A 19,692-nucleotide genomic window follows, 5' to 3' on the forward strand; every position below is an offset into this window, starting at 1 on the left:
GGAATGTGGTAGAAGGTTTTAAATAAGAAGGTCTAAAGAAACAATAGGCTCATAGTCATTTTTCCAGATACCAAAAGTCAGGATTAAAGGAGGTGGGTCACCTCTCAGGTGGTGCTGCTTCAGCGTCCATTTAGTATGAAAGAAATGATTATCTGTAGAGTGAGCTTGACCAGTTGTCAAAATGGCTGCCCACTACCTCTGCTGTAATCACACTGAACATTTGCACAATTTAACAGCCCTTCATAGGGATCAGATCAGGACTTTGCTTCCCGCAATTGTGCCTAGGCTGGATTTGCTGCAGTCATTTCCGTACCATTGCGAGGTTGAATGAATGAGTGAGTGAGTAAACCAGTGAGCTATCAACGGTTCTTTTATTGTGGTTGAATTCCTGAGGTGAGGACACCCTCAGAAAGGTGGTCCTACTCGTGGAGGAGGAACAGACTGGAGTTATCCTGTGTTGTTGTAGAGTTTTATAAAGCACACACATCTCCGTAGGCCTCATGGACTGTAGAAGTGGAGACAGCGTGTCTCTAGGCTATCGGCTGAATAGACAGATACTGGTCCTGATTAACATAAGCCTTTTTCATTTGAAAACTCTGTTGAAAAACGTGTTGTAAATCAGGCCTACTGAGTACGTTAGGCTTTGTTTTATGAAGCGCCCACGTTCTAGTCCAATCCACCCTTACCAATGTTGATAAGCCTAGGGAATATGAGTCCAAGGAGGCTAGCCTGGCTGCATCAAAGAGTGGGCCGTGATTGTGTTAGAACCCAAGATTTGAGAGTTCTTCAGAGGTACAGATTGATAATTGGTGCTCCCTAGAAAACACAGACGGCCTTGTTATTGGATGTGGATTAAGGAGTTTACCCTTGTTTTTGAGCAAAAATATAAATTTGCAGAACATGTCCCCACATACCAAGCTAAGAATTATTGTGAACAGATTTCTTATTTGGTTCTGCAGGTTTTTGCACCTTTTTCTTGTCCTGCTGTTCCTTTTTTTGACTGATTGTGTAATGTATCTCTATGTTATGCTTTTGTATTATTGTCCTTCTGTCGAGCCTCTAATGTAATCAAACGTTTTCTTGTCTATTTAAATCTCTCTTGTCTCGAGACTCACAAAGACTACAAAGCTATCGACTATGTGCAAATGATTCTTGACCTCTTATTAATACGACTGGGAATCTCAACACCAGAAAATGCTGTGGTGTCTTTGCACATTTGCCTCATCATAAAAGGTTAAAGAGTGTGATCACTACAAGCCAGCGTGTATTCTATTCATCCTCCTATACAGGGGAGTTGCTAGGTCTGGAAAAGACCCGGGGCTAAGCTGATGTTGGAACTGTTGGGACTGGGGGCTAGCTAGTCTTTTGGCTGTAGCTCCTGAGATTCTATCCGGGGCTACAACCAAAAGATCAGGGGCTATAGCCCCGTTAGCCCCCCCCTAGCAACGGCCCTGCTCCTATATTCCTCTGCACGCCATTTTAAACACACGCACAACGGAACTTGCTGAACCTTTCATATTGCCCCTCCTCCTGTTGCACGCATCATTTCTGTTAAAGTGTCGATGGTTTGGGATTGTGGGAGTGGAATCCATGTTCATAGCCCTCCCATCTCTCATATGCAGATTCTTTTTTAAAACATAGGTGGCTTGGGGGGCGCTAGAGAGTTGGGGCAGAAGCAGAGAGGAGCTCTAGCACCCCAGCCAGCACCAGCCCTGTGGACGGTACGTGTGGTGTACTGGACCCTCTGGTGTGTGTTGCCCCTTTAAGGGGATGTGTCCCTCCCCTGTGTATTGCCCTTTTAAGATGGGCCATGACTTCGTCGAGTTCCTGGAAAGAAGCAAGGGTCATCCTTTTCCCAAAGGCCAGCAACCTACTGAGGGATCGAGCGAACTACCGCCCCATCAGCCTGCTCTCTGGATTATCGAAGCTCCTGGAGAAGGTCCTCCTCGCTCGACTCAGCGACTTCACCTCCGAAAGAAATCTACTGGCAAAGGAACAGTTTGGATTTCGAAAGGAGCATGCAACGACTCATCAGCTACTGAGAGTGGTGGACACCATCAGCCACGGATTCAACATCAAGAAGTCCACGGGAATCGTCTTCTTGGATGTCGCCAAAGCATTCGACTGAGTCTGGCACAAGGGACTGCTGCACAAGATGATTGGCCTGGGATTTCCGAACTACCTGGTGAAGACGATTGCAAGCTACCTGGGAAGCCGCACCTTCCATGTCGCCATGCGGTCTGAGATGTCCTCATCACATCCCATCCGAGCAGGCGTGCCACAGGGATCGAACCTCGGACCCTTCCTGTTCAACCTCTTCACCAACGACATCCTGACAGATCTCCACAAGACCAACCTGGCGCTGTATGCAGACGATGTTGCAGTCATCTCCCAGTCATTCAGCGAAAAGGAAGTGGCGAAGAACCTGCAAGCTTCACTGGATACCATTGCGACGTGGTACAGCGACTGGCGGATAGAACTCAACACCAGCAAGACAACCGCAACGCTGTTCACCAGAAAGAAGATCAAGGAGCACCCACACATCAGCCTCAACAGGGAGACCATCCAATGGGAGAGCAGCAGCCGCTACCTCTGTGTGACCCTGGACAGCAAACTCAACTGGGAAAGCCACATCGAGAATACTCAGCAGAAGGCAACAGGAAAGATGGCAGCTCTGTACCCACTCCTGAAGAGCAAGTCCATGCCCCTCCGGACAAAGATCAACGTCTACAAGGCGATCATCAGACCAACCCTGACGTATGCCTCCCCAGCATGGATGACCTGCCATGAGCGACACCAGAAGAGTCTTCAGATAGTCCAGAACAAGGCCCTGCGGATATCGTCTGGAGCTCCAATCTTCACAAGGATAGTAGACCTTCACAGAGACCTGGACATCGAAATGTTGGACGAACATCTAGCGAAGCTGAGTAAGAACTACTGCCAAAGACTGGATCAGAAGACTCACTGCCACCACTGCAAACCCCTTCGACCGCTACCCGCGGCCCATCACTGCGAAGACCCTGTGAAACCAGCCCTACTGTGACAAGACCACACAGAACAAGAAGAATACAAACCCACGACTACATACTGAACCCGAGAAGATGGAGTAATGAGGCTCAAGCCTTGCTATCCAAAAATCACCGCTGATGGATAAAAATCTATCAGCAAGAAGAAGAACAAACACTGACGTGCGGGAGAACGGCTCCAGACTCAAGAAGAGGATGGTCGAAGTCCGTGTCTCATTTAATGATTTAGGCCGCAGGCCTACACGTGGGAGGTACAGGCCGTGGGACTCTCGTGCCAGGACGGTGGCAGAGATCCGCATGGTCAGGGGCCTGGCCGGCTGTGCCCCCACCCCCGATGGCACTGATGTCCACGTGGCCCTCCCTTGCTGCCAGTAAGTGGTGGGGGGTGGGGGGAAAGAGGAGCGTTTGACCCCACCGCGGGTCCAGCGTGGCCTGCGCCTCACCGCCGGCATGGGCGATGTAGGCCCGGGCTGCCCCGCGGTGAGGCACACACCCTGTGGTGTTTTGCCAGAAAGAGAGGAGGAGGAGCGGCATCTGTGCCTCCAAAAGCAGAGCCAGCCCTGCCAGCGATTGTTCCCCTGCCGCGGCCCTCTGAAGGGGGTGCTCGTGCCGCCGGGCGGCAACTGCCCATAGTCCCTATGCGGCATCCACCGGGGCCGTGAAGAGAAAGTGAAATTCAGATGCTCCGATGCAGAGCAGGAAAGTGAAAATGAGATGCTCCGGTGAACAGGGTCGGATTGGACCCTCGGCCTTTCGGCCCATGGCTGGGCCAATATCGTCCCTGGGGAGTGGGGGCTGGTTTCTGCCAACTCCTGGGCTGCTTTGGAAAAAAAAAATTTGGAAAGAAAAAGACATTTTGAAAAAAATTATAATTTATTTTTTAAAAAAACCCACCTGCAACAGCATAATTCATCAAAGCAAGGTAACACAGGTTACCTTGCTTTGATGATTTATTTGAATGCATCATAAATTATGATGCATGCTTCATTCGCATGCTGCTGCAGCATGCAAAGTTGAGGGGCCGGGGCCGCCGCCGGGCCGGCAGCTGTCACTGTGCCACCACTCCAGGGGCCACAGTGTCCCCTGGAGTTGCTATGCTGTTGTATTAGTGATAAACATGTATTAGTGATATTAGTGATAAACGACCGACCAATTTTAGAGTAGAATAAGCATCCATTTTGGACTATGTATTTTTCCTTTCGCAAGTTGCAGTAATAGCATGGTTTCTTTTCTGCCGTTGTCTCTGTTACAATCGCCACAAGAGATTCCATCTCTATGTCCTTGGTCAGTTGACAAAATCCTTGTGCCTGAAAGCTTCTGTACAGTGTAGAAATATTTGACCACAGCACATCAAGTGGCCAGTGACTTCATTGTGCCACAATGAATGCTTTGTTGTAATGTGTCTATCTTTCCCATATTCCTGGCATGCTGTTCAGGATGTTTGTTTGCCTGTATGAGGTAACGAGGGCTCGGAGTGTGGGATGTCCTGTGAGTGCGCTGCTTTCCTTATTTTGCCAACCTCTGAAGCCTGAAAGTAGATGCATGCAGGCTTGACATGCGGGCAACTTTGCACCAGAGCTGCAGATGAACTTAACTTGTCTGCTGTTAAATCTCAGTTACCAGTTTAATGGTATCCACTACAGAATAATTGCTCATCTTGCTATAGCCGACATGATAGCTCAGTGGGTTGAGCGATAGCTGCTACGATGTGTGTGTGATCTGCAGGTTCAAATCTCAGCAAGGCCATCTCAGCCTTTCATCCTTCTTAGGTCTATAAATGAGTACTAACACAGGTTGGGTGATGTTGTATGCTTAAATGAGTACCAACACAGGTTGGGTGATATTGTATGCATATTTGTTCTATAAAAAAAGAGCTTAAGCGTAAGTGCTATACAATAACATATTATCATTTGGCCTTGGACGTCTGCTTGTATTCACAGTAATTTGACAATATGGATCTAAACACACAGATATTAATGATACATATGGTGATCCATTCCTGTATGAAATGTATATCACATTAGTGAAATCATAACCATATTTTTCGTAGTGTACTTAGGAACAATGCTCTTGAATGCCACTGCCTGTTTTGTGAAGGGCTGAAAGGTCGTGTTTCATCGCTTCCCGGGATGTCACTTTGGGGTGGAGTCAAATGACATCACTTCTGGTGATGTCAGAGGTCAAGGGTCGTGAGGTGAGGGTGGGCCACTTTTTTGAGGCAAGGCAAGGGGTGGGCCACTTTTATTTGGGTGTCCGGGCCTATTTCTTGTCACAGTGCGACTCTGCCGGTGAATGAGATGCTCCCGTGTGGAACAAGAAGAGAAGCAGTGCGTCTGTCCCAACTGAAGCCCGAAACATGGAGGGGAGGGACCGCCACCCACCCCCCCCTTCCTCTAAAGCTGCAGGGGGAGGCCAGCCAGCATGAAGGAGAAAGGAGGAGGGTCCGATTGCCCTCCCCTAACAAAAGAATAAAGCAGCTTCTATATGAGATGGTGGGTGAAGTGCAGTGCGAAGAATGTGGCTCATCCGGTGCGTGAATGTTTGAAGTATGATTGGAGGTTTGACTATTACAGGGATCGGTGGAGGAGGAAGGGGGGCACTTTTGGGTTTCACATGTGGGAGAAGTGAGTGCACTGGGGTGTGGGTGATTTGATGATTGTGACAGATACGGATTTGGAGAGAAGGCCGAGGTGGATGATGAGATCTCCAAAGGTGTGTTTGGAGTTGGCGAATGTGGTGTCGAAGAAGAGAGGTATGCGGGGTGAGATCAAAGCTTTGGGTCAGGAGTATGTGGCAGGAAAGGAAGGATACAAGGTGTTTACGGATGGTTCAAAGGATCCTGTGTCTGGGAGAGTGGGTATGGCGTATTATCTAGAAAGCATTGGGGAGTATAAAGTAGGACGACTGACGAATGATGTGTCTATTTGTACGGCTGAGTTGGTGGTGATTGCATTGGCGATTGATAGGCTGTGTGAGTTGGGGTATGAGAAAGTGGTGCTGTTCTCGGATTCATTGAGTGGGTTGCAGGCGATTGTGGCAGGGGATGGTGATAGGAAGGGTGTGATTTTGGACATTAGGATGAAGATTGATCGGTGTGTGCGCGGGGGTATGGATTTGGAGTTGGCGTGGGTTCCCAGTCACAGTGGCATTTTGGGAAATGAGTTGGTGGATCTGGCAGCGGGTGAGGGTATGAGGCGGGGAGCAGTTGATGTGAGGTTACCTTTGAGTGTGGATGAGGTGAAGGCTGTGATGGTGAGACGGGTCCTGGATGAGTGGCAGGAGAGGTGGGTAAGTGGGGTGAAGGGCAGGTGGATGCTCGGTGTTCGTGGGAAAGTGTCGGTGAAAGTGGATGCAGGGAGTTCAGAATGGAGGAGGGGGGAGGAGGTGATGCTGAATCGGTTGAGGATAGGTCATGTGGGGCTGAATGACTGTCTATTTCGAATAGGGAAGCGTGAATCAAGGGACTGTGCGGTGTGTGGGGTGCCTGAAACGGTGGGACATTTTTTGATTGGGTGTGAGAAGCATGTTGCAGAGAGAGAATTGATGAGGGTTCGGTTGACTGCGTTGGGTGTGGCTGAGCTGAGCGGGAGGGCTTTGCTGGGAGGTGATGGGGAGAGAGGCAGGAGGAGGAGTAGTGTGACGTTGGATTTTGTGAGGCAGACGGGGAGGTGGGAGGAGTTGTGAGTTTAAATGGAGCTAAATAATAATTAGTGGGTACGGTGCACATCATCCTATAGGATGGGGAAGCGCCTGCGTGGGTCCGCCCACGCCTCCGATAATTAAGAAGAAGAAGAAGAGGCTGCCCGCCTCCAGCTGTACCTGCAGCCCCAGCCGCTTTAAGAGCGGGCTGCCGGCAGTGATATTCATTCGCAGTTCCGTGTCGAGTCGAGTCAAGTCCAGGGTCGGAGCAAGTAGTGAGACGAAATGATGGGAAATAAAGCAACATACATGGCTGCCAGGGCTTGTGTGCGGAAGGAGCAATAGTACAGGGTGTGCGCTGGGCGCACTCCCATGGTGGTTACTGCAAAATAGAAGTGCATGTCTAAGACGCCCTGTCAGAGTTTCGAGGAAAAGGGCAGTCGCATGCACTTCCTGGTGGTCCTGGTATTGTTTCTTCATGGGAATGTTCGGGTGCCTGATCTGCCACGTCCGGAAGAAGAGGGTGTACCCCTGCTGCACATATCCCGAGGAGCTGGGCCCCGAGACCAAGGAAGGACGTTCAGATGACTGGGCCAACAAAGAGTTTTTCCAATGAAGGCACTGTGCCAATGTGGAGCGGGCTGCCAAGTGCCTCATCCAGAAGGAAGCAAACATGGGGGCCCTGAAACAGGTGCAGGGAAACACCCGCTGCACCCAGCTTCTGCCCACACTGGCACGGTCAGGGTAGTGAACCTCTGCACCAACACGCCGTTCACCCGGGCTCAAGGCTGGCTCCTTGCAGGCACTGCATCAGATGGAAAGACACCCACTCCAATTCATGGGGCGGCCTGGAGAGGGGACAGGGAGGCCACGCCCCAAGAAAGTCACCGTCCTTTCAGTTAGGAGAAGTCGAGTCTGTGCAAGGAGAGGGGTTTGCAGGACGACACCCTTCCTGACACGAGCAATGACAACTGCCCAGCTGACAAGGACCTGTCGGAAAAGAGAACCGGTAAGTCCCCCGCTGGGGCCCTCGAAATGGAACTTTCCAGTGAGATGAGAGCGAACCACGTGAAAGCCCCAAAGCTGTGCACACATAATGCTCCTGTGAGACTGCCTAGGGAAATAGGGGTGCCGCCGATATACAGGCTGTGGACTTCCAGGCACCAGGCAGTCGCTCTGCAGGAACTGCAGGGGGCTTGGGGGGGGATATAATAAAGTCTGGAGCCGCTGATGAGTCGAAAAGGAGAGGCTGCACACCCCCAACAGTTAGCACGGGCAGAGTAAGCACTACAGCGTCCTCTGACAAGCAAGCCAAGGAAAGAGCACCAGTGATTGAAGGAAGGCAACCACAGGCTCCGAGCCCCAAGATGTCTGAGGCCACAGGGTGATATCTGGCTCTTCGGGTGGCCTGTGGCTCTGAGAAAGAGGTGATGAGCTGGGATAACTTTCGGAGACAGAGAAATGTGGGTGGGACATTTTCACCTGTTCGCCCCATGGCACATTTTTCATTGGCGAAGAGTGTGCGCTCTTCCCAGCATACTTTGCACCGACTACGGGCAGTCAGTTCGTCGGGTTGCAATGGGATACATGCATGCGGCTGCCAGAAGACAAGGTCTGTGTGTCCTGTCATTTCGGCTCATCAAGACTTTTGTCTGCTTGAAAGATACAAGGCAGATGGTGGTTTTGATATCCTGCCACTGGTGTTGCCCAGTCTGCATGAGAAGTGGCCTCAACACCCTACCACTGGTGTGCGCCATGCTGGGCTCACCATCCATAGACCAGGCCAGTGTGGCCCCGGGTGCGATTCTTGCCAACCCCGAGCTGGGGCATCAACTGGCCTATCGTCCAGCCTGGAGGGGCTGGCAAGGACTGGTGTGGCCCCAACAACAACTATCTCCTACCTCAAGAGGTGGCTTGGGAACCCTGACACTATGACACCCTGATTGCCTGCCACTAATGTCACCCTGCATGCCATGCCATCGAAGGACGAGGCTAACGTGGGATTGGAGCCGATTCCTGCCGGCCCCCTGAGCCAAACCAACAACTTGCGTCTGACCAATCAAACCATGCAGTCCTGGCCCCCACACCAATGCTGTCAACGTTACGGGGAACAGCCTGGATGCCTTGCGATCTGTGTCTCGCTACCCTGCCCACAACATCAAGTGACTGCTGATGTGGCCCCTGGTACCCTCCAGGCGCGGCTTTCCCAGCCTTGAACTGTACCATCAATGGACCTGGACCCGGGGGAGCAACTCCGGAACGGACACTAATGGAAAGTGAACTGGTCTCCTGCAGTCCTCCCTTTGCTTTAAGAGGACTCTGTAAGCATGTGTTCTGATGCTGTGAACCTGCATAGTATTTACATGCCTAGAGTGGTCTCAGAAAAAGACAGTGCTGTGAAGCTGTTTTCCTGCAGGTACCGATGGTCATCCGTGAGCGTCATGCAATGTCGGCAATTCTGTACCCCAGGTTAATATAGGGTTTGTAATGTGCGGTACAACTGGCAACCATCCACCGGGGGTGTACCCCTGTGACCGTCACCGGAGGGTGATGGGTTGGTAGGTGATATGAAGATAAGAAAGTGTGACCATACATGTGCCAAGAGCATATCCTGTGTGAAGTTGGCTCTCCGCATCTGAAGTAATGTCATTCTGTAACAGGTGGGGGGAAAATTAGTTAAATTGTATTATTAGTTGTTTGTTCATTATGAAAAAGGAGGGATGTGGCGTAGTGGACCCTCTGGTGTGTGTTGCCCCTTTAAGGGGATGTGTCCCTCCCCCGTGTATTGCCCTTTTAAGATGGGCCTACACGTGAGAGGTACAGGCCTGCAGGCCCAGATGCCATGGGACACTCGTGCCAGGACGGTGGCAGAGATCCGCATGGTCAGGGGCCTGGCCGGCTGTGCCCCCACCCCCGATGGTGCTGATGTTCCATAGCGCCAAGGGGCCTGCCGGATGTCCAGGGCAGGCCCCCAACCCCACAGGCACTGGGTCTGTCGTGTGCTGAAGGTATCAGCACCCGGGGCGCCTGCCGGATGTCCATGGCAGGCGGCTCCCAACAGTACACCTGCAGCAAGTATCCGGCAGCATTGCAGCTGCCCACGCAAGCCAGCCAAGCTCAGCAGGACAGGGGGAGACACAGCACCTCAAGATCAGAGCCCAGCAGAGCGTGTGAGGTGAGCGCATTTGCACAGGGCACCGACCGGGAAGCCCAGTCTATGCGGGTGAGACATACCACACTCCAGAGCAGCAAGGAGTAAAAAGAGGTCCGGAAGGGATCAGTCTGCGCCCCAGAAGAGCATTAGTTCAAGTAAGTGTGAGGTGGCGGGGGGAGACCAGGGACCAAGCCGGGGGGAGCAGCAACCTCAGGCAGCGCTAACAGTGTGCCAGAGAACTCAAGCCAGCTAACACAGTGCAGGCCCCAAAATAGACCCCACTCCCCCCCCCTCCAGAGGCCAAAGACATCAGCCGACACGGCACTATAAGGGTGGGTTAACAAACGGAAAACGGGCCAGCCCTGCACACGGACAACGCCAGTGGGCATCTAACAGTGGCCCCACACTCATCAAGGTGCAACACCCCCCCAACATGCGCAGGGATAAGCTCTTACAGTCAGGGGGTCTCAGTGGAAGCCATACCCCACCAGAATAGGGCACAATTCCAAGCGCAGCAACCCGGAACGGAGGGGACGCCCCCCGCAAGCCACACGGATCCAGCATGGGCATAACCCCTGGAGGAACACAACACTGTGCACAAAAACTACGCTGAAAAGCGCCCAGAGGCGCTATCACACCCAATAAGGTGCTTCACCCCCCAAAGGCAGTACAGAAGAGCCCCCTCTGTCTCTCCCCCTGGAAAACCAGGGGAACACCACTGGGCGAGCTTGCCGCACGAACAAGATCTGAATGACAGGGGGTGCCAGCAGCAGACCCACAACCCATAGGAATTCCATGCACACACCAGGTGCAAGTGCGCCCGACAATGAAAGACAGCCTGCACACAGAGCGCAAATGCCCTCGAACGGCGGGAGCATCCTCTACTGCCGCAGGAACCCCAAACACATGCTGACCCCTGGGTAAAATCCACACCTGCCCACAGGAGCTCAGGCATGACTCAGCTACAACAAACAATCTTCCTGTGCATTAAGGCTGAGACCAAGCGCGCAGAACCCTCTGCCTCACACTGGGGAAAGGCGCACCAAGATCTGTACAGAAAGGACAGCCGGAGGAGTATTCAACAGAGAGATCAAGTCCCAGCTCTGGTGGCCCCCTCCTGAGCCACGCAACACAGCCTGCCAAGAAGATACAACCGGAATAAAATAGAGATGGATGTCCAATCGCAGCTCCAGTCCATACTGGCAGAAATTAGGATAATTGGTCAATGGACCCAAGAGACAAACTCAACCACGCTGGACATTAAACAAGACCTACAAGACATTCAGACCCGCCAGGCCGCCCAGGCGGAGAGAGTAACAGGCAATGAACAGCGAATCAGTGCAATCGAAGACAACCAGACAACCATGGCGACAGACTTGGACGGGGCCATCTGTGAGGTGCAAAGATTGGTGGAGAAACTCGATGACCAGGAAAATCTATCCCGACGAAATAATCTGAGTGTGGTCGGTCTTCCTGAGAATGCTGAGGGAACGAACCTAGAAGCGTATGTATATGACTTCCTTCGTGACACTCTGCGTATAGACAACGTGTGAGATCTCACCATTGAGCTGGTACACGGGGCACCAGTAACAAAACCGCCACCAAACGAGCGCCCCAGGATCATAAACATGCGCCTCTGCAATTTCCAGCACAAGATGATCATTTCAAAAGCCTACAGAATCGCGGGCCCCATCCGAGTCAGAGAGGCAGAAATAAGGATTTACAATGACTACTCAATGGAAGTCTCCAGATGATGCAAGAGCTTCAACACGATTTTAGAGGCACTGAAATCCTTAGACCACAGACACTACCTAAAATTCCCAGCAACATGGTGCATCCAGTTAGATAAACAATGGCACTCATTTGATGACCAGGAAATGGCATGGTGCTTCCTCTAGCAACATGTTATACTCACCTCTGACTTTCTAAAGAAGCCACCAGAGGCCCACAGATCGGATTACCACCCCTCGACCAGCCAAGAGAGGTAACAAGTGAATGGAAAGTGGCACAAAGGCAGAAGACCAAAAGGTTGGGAACCAAACCGCAGGACATAGCGAACTGTAACCAATGGGTTGGGCTGCACCACCAATCCGCAAAAGATATCTCTCTGTGCACATAACTACAAAAACCACACGAAAAAACCCTTGATCCGGACACTCAACGCAAGGACCATACCTTCATATGACCAACACTTGATAGAAGACCGGACTAATCAGCAGCAAGCTCCAAGCCATCTGAGGCAGCCCAGCGCCTCTACGGGAGCATATGGCGGTGATGAGTGCCCCAAGAGGGGCCCGGCATGTGGGGAAAGGAGCCAACCCACGGGCAGGCCCCCCTAACCCCCATGTATTGGGCATAGGCCGTTTTGCAGGCTAACCCAATGTTATGGTTTTAAGTTTTGGTTTTGGTTCACGTTTTAGGTTAGGCTCATGTTCGAGCCTGGTTTGAATAATGCTCTGGGGATTGAACAAAGGTTGTGCTTTAACTCTACTGACGCTTCCACATAATCACCTCAGCGTGCCTAGATCAGATTCTGCCTCAGCCCAGTCCAAGAAAACACATAATGATCCAAATCACCTTAGTGATACTCAACATCCAAGGGCTGGGCCACCCCATCAAATGAAGGTGAATGCTCAACAACATGGGGGATCTCCAGGGGAATATAGTGTTCCTCCAGGAAACCCACCTGGGGAAAACAGAGTCAGATAAACTGCAACGGGGGTGGGTTGGTGCAGCAATTAACTCGCCACATCACGGAAAGCAGGGTGTATCCATCCTCATTAACAGGCGGATCCCATTCCAGATCAAATGCACAGGCGCCGATAAGGAGGGCAGATATATACTTGCCCAGGGCCTAATCCACCAAAACCCTATAACACTGCTAAATAAGTACACCCCTACTAGTGCCAGCCCATCCTTTTCCACACATACATTTGCAGCATGCGCCCATGCTCGCATCCGCACTATAGTTACTCCCGACTAGACTACTGGTTAACCCCAGCCAACACATTCCACATAATCACAGAATTCACAATCCTTCCGACCACACTATCTGATCATGCCCCGGTCCTGCTGCATATCACCCTCCCAGACACTATACACAGACCGCCCGCATGGCGTATAAATCTGTGCATCCTACAATACCCTGATCTTATAGATCGGCTCGCTGACAACATTGACGGGTTTCGGGAACTTAACCTGGTGCAGACCTACACAACATGTGCATGTTGGGAAGCATTTAAAGCCTTCACGCAGGGACAATGCATCTCGTGCTGGGCGCACAAAAGAAAAACATGGGGGGAGGCCGAAACCCGGCTGACCGAAGAACTCAGAACCGTTGAAAGGTGCCATAAAGAATCCAGAAACAAACAAATGGGGCCTGAGCTAAAAAAACAGAGGGTAAAGATCAGACAAATAACTGCAGAAAGGGCCCAGAAGTCGTATACCAGCTGGTCACAAGCGTATTACTTAGAGAGCGACAGGCTGCTGCAGATGATGGCACTAGCAGAGACAAGCCGTGCAAACGATTGCTTCTATCAGGGATACAGCAGGTAACTTAGTGGTCTGCGACGACCATATCAATGCCTGATTCACTGAATTCTATGAAGTTCTATATACAGCATCAGACGCCTGCACAGCTCAGGACATGGAATAATTCTTGAACTCCATAGAGATTCCAACGATCCCAGCCACCATAGGGCTGCACTAGACGCCCGTATCACGGCGGCAGAGATCTCAAGTCAATAGCTGCACTCTCCGGCGGAAAAGCATCCTGCCCAGATGGGATCCCCATAGATTTCTATAAAAGCGTAGGAGACGAGCTAGCACTCAGACTCGAGGAGCTATTCAACAAGGCTGTATCTCTCAATGATTGCTCACAGCAAATATGGAAGTTTTTCACAAGGGCGGGAGGGACCCTGAACTTTGTGGCTCATACATGCCTACCTCTTTGATAAATGCAGACACCAAAATATTGGCGAAATGCCTGGCACGGCGTATTGAAAATAGCCTCCCATTCATAATACATAAAGATCAGACGGGTTTCATCCGCAACAGAAATTCAAGCAACAACATCCAAAGACTGTTACACTTGATAGCCAGGGATAGAGGCCGAGAGGATATTATATTGGCATTTGACGCAGAAAAGGCATTCGACAAGGTACAGTTGGAATTTATATTTAGGGTCCTACCCCTATACGGTTTCCCCCCTCACCTAGTCCAACTGATCAAACTACTATACACAGGCCTGACCGCCTCGGTAGTCACCAGCAGCATAACCTCCCCTGCATTTGATCTACAGTCGGGCACACACCAGGGGTGCCCACTCTTGCCCCTGCTCTATGCCCTCTCCATAGAGCGGATAGCGATTAAACTCCCCCCAGGCGAAGGCTGGACTGGGTTCCTCTAGGCGGATGACATGCTGCTTTACGTGAGAAACAGCCCCACATCTCTTCCGTACATTCAAACAATACTACAAGAGGTTGGCCCGATGGCGGGTTATAAAAGAAATTGGAGCAAGTCCGACTCATGCCCCTCTGACGAGACATCCCATGGGATCCCGGGGGGTAGCCCTATTCACACTCCAAACGCACCACATCATATACTTAGTTATAAACGTAAGTGCCTCACTGGACGATGTCCGAGACCTAAATTACCCACAGACCATAAAGAATATCTGTCTGGATCTGGGCAGATGGGAGGATCTAGCCCTTTCCCTGACAGGGAGGATAAGCGCATTGAAAATTAATTAATTCCCCAAACTAATATATATAGCCATGATGGTACCAGTCAGCCCGATGCCTAAAATGATGCAGGATCTAGACAAAGCTATGGCTAAATTTGTTTGGAAGGGGAAGAAGGCGGGAACTGAAAAGCTACCATCAAGCGACCCAGGTCTGCTGGATGAAGCGCTGGCTTGACACATCGGACGACTCCAGCTGGCGGGCGATGGAGATGGCCCTCCTGAAACCGCTCTCCCCAGTTGAAACTATGGCCATACCCCCAATTTTAGGGCCAACGATCAACCAATGGCACAAACTACGGGCCACACAGGGGATGCCAATCCAGAATGCACCGATATGGTGTAGCCTATGGGCAATATTATCGCACGAGCTACCACAGAAAGCAAATCGTAAACAAGACCAGGAATGGCCAAATATATGGCTGATGGGCATTAGCGAGGAGGGGACACTACTGCAGTTCCAAGCGGCACGCACGATTTTAGGTCTCGAGCAGGGGAACTGGCTCCTATACCATACTATACAGGCCACGATACATACCCACAAGATGCAGGACTCTCACCTCCTAACCCCAGCCCCATGGGAGAAGGTGATGGAACAGCATATAAATACTTTCCCACACCTCCGCACCTTCTAAATAATGGCAATCCCCAACAACCTTAGTAGAAACCACGCCCTAGCGATGACATGGTCCGAGGATTTAAGAGTCCAAATTGGTATACCAGACATCCTCGAATACTTTTCCGTAATACCGTTAGTCTCCTTGAATCTTAAAAACAGGGAAACCCAATACAAAATACTGCAGCGACCTTACTACACCCTGGCAAAACTACATAAGATTGGGATAGCCCCCACAGCAGGATGCTGGAGACGCCGCTAAACGCTGGGTACAATGGGTCACATAATGTGGAAACTGCCCGGCCATCACCCCCTTCTGGTGCGCTGTGCACAAACAAGTCACAGACATTGATGGGGCGGATTTCGCCTTCACACCCGAGGTAATGCTAATTGGAGCAGACACGGGTGAATGGCACGCAGACACACTAGTCTCATACTGTTCACAGCACAAAAGCTCCTGGTCATCCATTGGAAGGCCAAACCACCATCGGCAGCTGCAGAGCGGGCCACACTTCTCTCAAAAACATGGCAGTTTGAAAGAACGGTATTCAAGAGACAGTTAATGCACAACCCGATCAGAGGGACCAGGTTCTGGGAAATCGTCGACCCACATATCCAGGTCAAAAAGAGAGATAAATGGGGAGGGGGAATAGACCCTCTTGCAAGAGCATCGCACAACATCCCAAGGAGGCAAGCAGAGACCACCAGTAGAGACATTCAAGCACATCTTCCAGGATACCTCAGCGACACTGTTATTAGAGGAGCACATATAGTTAAGGGGGTGGGGGCGGGAATGTTGGGACAGGTGCACTGAGAGTTTTGCATGAAATGAAACCGCCGCCATTCAAGGCATTGTTAAGAGCGCAAGCTGTATTCGCAAATATTAATCACCTGTATGGTGTTGTAAAACCAATAAAAAAAAACGTAGGTGGCTAGGGAGAGTGAGCGCGGGAGTAGAGCTCACAGCCCTTCCACTTTTCTAACCTTCTCTTTTTTATAGGTGGTTTGGGAGTGTCAGCACAGAGGTCTGGCTCATGGCCCTCCCTTTCCTACTTATTTTTTATCTTTTGTGTGAATCTACAAAAAGTTTTCCTTCATATTTTACCTCTCCCTCTTATCACAATACGTAACTTCATCACGTCGGTTGAATAGCGGCAGCAACACTTACCACAATGTGTGAACCACGAAGTGGAGAAACCTTGGTGCATCAGAAAGACAAACCCCGCTATATTTCCGATGAAACACGTCGGCGGCAATACATTTGTCCCTTCCCCAATTCAATATATTGATGCAGCAGAAACTGTATTTTGCATTATCAAAAAACAAACATCTACTGGGATCAACAAAGACAACGTGATTACTTCTTTTCTTACCTCAAGGGAAAAGTTAAATCTGGAAATAAGATACTGCCCTTGTTGATACCTCAGGAAACTCACAAATCCCAATGAGAAAATTCCCAGGTATGGGGGATAATATGGATTTTGTGGAGGATAGCTTGTAGACTCTCCTCCAGACTATATAACCAACTCCAAGTCCGGTACGGACTCCTTTTTTGATTCTCCACCAGCATCAGTCCAACCAAGTCGTCTCTGCACAACAACTAACTTTAGATGGAACATTCCATCCAAGTAAACCATACTTGAGATCAATCAAGTACTTGCCTCTCTTTATGAAGGCCTAAAAACAGAAGTTAAAGCTAACTCTGTGGCTTTGGAATCGTTACTGTTCAAATGTGACAATATAAAATTGCATATTGCAGCCAAGGAATTTCTTTTCCGACACTTTAATATCAGAGGTTGAGCAAATGTCCAATAAGGGTAATTTAAGGTGGGGAGGTGTGGCTAAGCGTGCTAGCTTTTCAAATGAATGCCTGCATGTGGAAAGATCTCGAGTGAATAGTTCTGCCTTCGAAAAGCCTTCGATGCAATCTCATAGAGACAGGATACATGCCACACAGGCTGTGAGCAAAGAACCGCCTTGTAAAACAACACACAACACAACCATAGATTCCGACTCTGACGCAGAAGTAACCTGCACCTCTATGCATTCCCTTATTGTTATTGAAATCGACTCTGTTGGGCATGTTTCCTCTCCACCCATTATAACCTCCAATATACATGGAAAAGATCCAATGTAAACACAAATCAGCTACAGCGGAAAACCAAGAACAAAAGAACCCCCAAAAAATCCCTAACCGTTCATCGAAACATTGAATTCTACTTTTCTAGATCAACCTGCAGTAAAAGCTGCCTTGACAAAATCCGCTGTATCCACGAATTCGATAAAATCCCCACACATGAAGGCACCTAAAACCACTACTGCACCTCAATCCACTAGTGGGTCAATGGTGGACCGGGGAAAACCCATTATCTGAAGAATAGCCTTACAGTCAATAATAATACAATGACTACACATGGCATAGCCACATTCTGCACTGCCTCGTGTCAGCCACCCACTGGGCATATACCTCAAAAAATGAGCATGGCATTGGGCACAAAATCTGCCTGCTCACCACAGATTGTGGAGGGCAGTGACAGATTGTCTCGGGAGGATAGCTCAGGGGGCAACGTGCTTGCCTTGGAAACAAGACAACGCAAAGCAACACAGGTTCGATTCCCGGGTCCAGGCTTAGAAACCTCTTGGTATTAAGCGTGTTATCAATAACCTATCAAATCATAACAAAATAGCACCAAAATTCGAGTTCCATTAGGTTCTGATGCTCTTAGAAGGAGTGAGCTTCTTTTGAATTAACACAAAGACTTGCCTAATGTGAAAAACACCTTGGAGGAATATCCATATGCCATACAGTTTGAAGGTTTATTACCTGAAAATCAATCTGTAATACTTAAATGAACAACTCTTCTGCAATACCGAGTCTCTCTGAAATTACATCTAATGATCTCCAAAGAGTAGACTTCCTCCATTGTTTTTCTTAAATCAAAATTTGTGTTGGAACACATAATGAAAGAAAGGGAACACTTTAGAGCATTCGGATTTGATATTTCTCAATACAAACAATCCTGTGAGTATAATTCTAAGTCTTGTGATGTGGCAGTGGACTCTATTCCAAGGGCTGAAATACAATGTCTATACCAAATCATGCACATGTCTGAGCAGACTAATAATTGTTCCTGCTACTAAAAGCCTCACAACACAAATGAATTCTTTGTGCTTCTAACAAAGCCTTCATATCAGTATTACACTTAATTTCATGGAACACAAGAAGTCATAGCCACTTACTAACCAATGTCGAACTTGGACGTAAATTGCAAAAATCTTCATTGATCGTTCTCCAGGAGACCTGGTTACTGGAGCCGCTTGGAATGGATGGCTATCATCTCACATGTCACCTCACCCGGCGAGGTACGCTTAGTCGCCCCTTTGGCGGCCTAATTATAGGTGTTCGTTCCTCCCCCACCATATCAATAACTGGGTGACCTGTGCTGTGTTTTGGAATTTTGGCAACCCATATTCAGTGTGATTACAGGGGATTAATGAATATTCTTATCCTAAATGTTTATTGGCATAATACAATGGGAGCGTTAGTCTTGATACTTTTTGTAATCAATTCAAAGCCCTGTATAGGGAACCTAAAACAATGGTATACGGATCGTGTTCATGCTCTTTCTTCCCAATTAATAAGGGTTGAACAGAAATATTGCAAATACTCCCTAAAACCTGCAATTGCATTCTATGAGGGCAAAATTGGCATTGAAATCTATCCCACTAATGTGACGATTTGCCTGTCAACTCTACAGGCACTCATATGGAGAAAAACATTAAGACTCCCAAATTCTCTGCCAATAGAGGCAGTAAGGTATGAATTTGGCATTGTTTCATTGCAAGCTAGAGCAGATTGGAGAGTGTTATCGCTGTTCCGAAAGATTCTATGTCCAATTGAGGGATACTTGCTCATAGATCAAAACAAAATCCTACAGGATCAAGGTTGTGCCTGAATTTGCACCATGTCAGAAAGATGCACTGTTAATCTACATGCCATCAATTGCTCCTTTGAAGACTTAGTGCAGAATCCATTGAAGGCAAAGGCTTCTTTGTATAACCATGACTGGATAAAAAATATGGACTCTACACACTCTTACTCTTCATTGCCTCATCTGTGTACTGATTATAAGAAGTTGGGCATTTTAGCACCTTTGTTAAGTATCTATCTGGACAAATTAACAAGAGCCATATTTCTACAATTTCGATCGAACTTGCTGCTCACTGAGCTAATTCTTGCCAGATATGGCATCATACCTCCTGAACAGATTACTTGTCACTATTGCAATACTTTAGATTCAAGTGAAACTCTCAGGCATTGAGTAACTGAGGGCTCATGAAACTTTGTTTCAGGAGATTTGTGCATACAAGCTCCATTGTTGACACAGACATATTCTGCCAGTCCTGTTTGGCTGGGAGGACCACCTCCATAGTCATTGCTGTAGTTGGTTTAATAAATTCACTGAACCCACACAACAGTACTGAATGATGGTCCTCATGAGGACGAATCTCTATG

General features: G+C 49.2%; 1 protein-coding gene across 1 annotated transcript in view; it reads right to left on the bottom strand.

Annotated features, from left to right (window-relative positions):
- Nucleotides 1–19,692, bottom strand: part of LOC138514393 (sodium-coupled monocarboxylate transporter 1-like) — an 892,200-nt gene that overhangs the window by 716,479 nt on the left and 156,029 nt on the right. The gene's annotated exons all lie outside the window — the stretch shown is intronic.

Source organism: Ambystoma mexicanum, chromosome 12, assembly GCF_040938575.1.
Source record: "Ambystoma mexicanum isolate Mex_15411 chromosome 12, UKY_AmexF1_1, whole genome shotgun sequence".
NCBI lineage: Eukaryota > Metazoa > Chordata > Amphibia > Caudata > Ambystomatidae > Ambystoma > Ambystoma mexicanum.